The sequence below is a fragment of the Pelecanus crispus genome, chromosome 7 (genome assembly GCF_030463565.1).
Source record: "Pelecanus crispus isolate bPelCri1 chromosome 7, bPelCri1.pri, whole genome shotgun sequence".
NCBI lineage: Eukaryota > Metazoa > Chordata > Aves > Pelecaniformes > Pelecanidae > Pelecanus > Pelecanus crispus.
Window position 1 is genome coordinate 25,972,309 of NC_134649.1, and position 3,144 is coordinate 25,975,452.

The window sequence follows — 3,144 nt, forward strand, 5'->3', positions numbered from 1 at the left end:
AAATGCCTGAGGCCTGGGGAGAAGAGACAAAAGAAGATGATCTAGACCACATTTTTTACAATAAGAAATTTTTTACAAAGAAGAAATTTTTTACAGTGAGGGTGGTCAAGCACTGGAACAGGTTGCCCAGAGAGGTAGTGGAGGCCCCATCCCTAGAAACATTCAAGGTCAGGTTGCATGGGGCTCTGAGCAACCTGATCTAGTTAAAGATGTCCCTGCTCACTGCAGGTGGGGGGGTTGGGCTAGATGGTGTCTAAAGGTCCCTTCCAACCCAAAGCATTCTATGATTCTATGATACATTCCCTGGTGATTGTGGCAGGGGTGTGTAGTGACACTGTCTGGGACTGTAACCTGGAGCCTTCCTGCTGGCAGGCCCTCTCAGATGGTCCCATCCCTTCCAGCCACTGGGCCTTTACCTCTCTGCACCAGATGTCTGGTTTCAGCTTGGGACCCCTTGGAAGTCAGTGTTTCCTGCAGTGATGGAGGGAATCGTGTCTGCATTCCCTGTGCACAGGATCCACTACTGTAGTGCTTTTGTTCTGGAAACTCTCTCACTGTCTTCCTACAATCACAGAGGAACCATTTTCACCTTCAGGCTCAGTGGAAGCACTGGGTAGATTAAACAGGAAAGGAATGGACAAAATTTGTACCTGTTTCAGGAAATTAGAGTGTTGTGGGTCCTGTAGCTCAGTGGTTAGAGCACTGGTCTCGTAAACCAGGGGTCGTGAGTTCAAGCCTCACCAGGGCCTGAGCACAAGTATCTGGGTGTTGCTGCCTCCCTGGGTGTCAGTATGGCTGTTCTCTGCCTGCGTGCTCTGGGGGGGGATTGAGTGCATGCTCAACTGGGACTTGGGCTGCAGCAGCCACTTATTCCTCTTCCTCAGAGTCATTCACCCAACCAAGCAACTAACGCATCCTTTCCTCAGACTAAGTTTCACAGCCAAACACACAGTGGCCCTCCATGCTTGCTTATTTCCTGACAGTCCCCACACTCTATCTCACTGTGGTGGCAGGACGGAAAGCTCTTCTTCCTTCTCATCCCTTGCCAGCGCTTTGTCAGCGTCACGCACTATGGTGAACTGCACTTGCCTTGCCTTCCAGCACTCTGAACTCATTTCCCCAAGGTCACGTGATCTCACTTTTGGCACAGACCAGCTCCCAAAGTGCAAACATCCAGCCATTTCTCCCACACCATAGGTCTGAAGGCTAGTGCTCTTCCTCATCCTCGCCTTCCCTTGCCAGTGTTTTCACAGTCAAATGCACACTCAAGATCTGCCCTCGCCTTGCCTCCCACCACTCCCAATAACCATTCTCAAGCTCACTCTCACTCTCGGCACAGACCACCTCTCAAACTGCAATCGTCCAGCCATTTCTCCTGCACCAAGGCTCTAAGGGCTTTGTGCTCTTGCTGCTCTTCCCCTTCCCTTGACAGCGCTTTCACAGCCAAACAGACTCTGGGGATCTGCCCTTGCCCTGTCTCCCAAAACTCCCCATACACATTCTCAAGCTCACTGTCACTCTCGGCACAGACCACCTCCCAAAGTGCAAACGCCAAGTGATTTCTCCCAGACTAGAGCTCTAAAGGTCTTAGTGCTCTTGCTGGTCTTCACCTGCCCTCGCTAGCACATTCGCAGCCAAAAACATACTGTCTCTCCTTGTTTGCTTGGCTTCCTAAGAGTGCGAATACTCTGTGTCACTAACATGATTGACACTGCCCAGCTCTGAAAATGCTAATGTCCAGCATTTTCTCCTGCATTAATAGTTTTAACACGTAAAGATGTTTCTCATCCTCCCCGTGCATTGGCTGCGCTTTCACAGTACCACAAATGCTGTCTTAGTGATTGCCTTCCCTCTCAAGGCTACTAACTTCGTCGCTCTCACTGCTAGCAGACCCCAGATTTGAAATGGAAAACTTCCAGTGATTTCTCCCAGAACACATGTGTAAGAACAGCTCTCTGTTGCTGGTCCTCCCCTTTCCTGGGCAATGCTTTCACAGTACCAAAAAACGTGGGTTTTGCTCTTCCCTAGCCGAATAACTTTGCTACTATTCTCTCTGTCGACAGATTCTAGGTCTGAAATTTCAAATGTCCAATGATATCTCCCACACCAAAGGTGCCAGTACAGAATGATGTTGCTGGTCCTCACGTTCCCCTAGAAGCACTTTCACAGCTCCACAACACTGTGGCTTTTTGCTTCCCTTGCCTCCTAGCACTCCCAAAACTCTTTCTTACTCTTGGCAGAGCCCAGCTCTCAAATTGCAAAGCTCCCACGATGGCAGAAGGGAGACTGAGACTGTGACAGAGAGTGTTAGGATCGTTAAGACACAAGGCAAGCACAGATCTCCAGTGTTTGTGGGGTTGTGAAATGCATGCCAAGGGAAGCTGAATACCCGCAACAGCTTTTTGTCCTGTCACCTTTGGAGTGGATGAAATTGCTGGACATTTGCAATTTCTGAGGTGGTCAAAACCCTAAGTAGAGCTTGCAGTCATGATCTGTGCTTCAGAGGATGTAGGCACCAACAATTCAGCTACTGGCACTTTGGATATTTTATCAGAGAAGCACTATCTAGTACAAGTGCGCCAGAAACATGACTTTCTTCACATTATGGGCATTCTGGAGATGTCTTTTCTTCCTCTCTTTTCAAAATATCCTGTGATGAAGTCAGTGGGCATGGGACACTGATGAATTAAGTAAGGATATGTGAAACAAGAGTGTCTGCTCCTTTAAGGCAACTGTGGAGAAACAAAAGAGGAGTAGGCAGAAATGGGTGTTAAAGGGATCAGTCACCTGCAAAACAGGGCTAGTCAGTATGCTTGTCTGACTGAGCCAAGCCCGATGTCTGATCACTGCAGCCTGTCCTATCTTCTTATTAAATCTTTTCTTAATGATCTCTCTGTATAATCTCACTCTAAACCCCATGTGTATGTGTGTTGCAAGGACTAGGTGCTAGCTACCTGGGTGACTGGCATGAGTGGATTTGGTGCCAGCTACTGGAGGCAGACCCCAGACACTGGGGTGCGAACAGTGTCCATCCCAAAAAACAGCTTCTGGGGTGGGGGGCAGCATGAATGAGGCAAGTGAGGGGTTGAGCAGCACCAGTGGCTGGAGTGGGACCACGGGTCACAGCCCACATGCCCAGTTCTG

At 49.2% G+C, this 3,144-nt stretch overlaps 1 non-coding gene across 1 annotated transcript; it reads left to right on the forward strand.

Moving 5' to 3' along the window:
- The first annotated feature begins 676 nt into the window (after nucleotides 1–676).
- Nucleotides 677–749, forward strand: TRNAT-CGU (transfer RNA threonine (anticodon CGU)). The gene has a single exon. It is a non-coding gene; the product is annotated as a tRNA-Thr (tRNA).
- The last annotated feature ends 2,395 nt before the right edge of the window (nucleotides 750–3,144 follow it).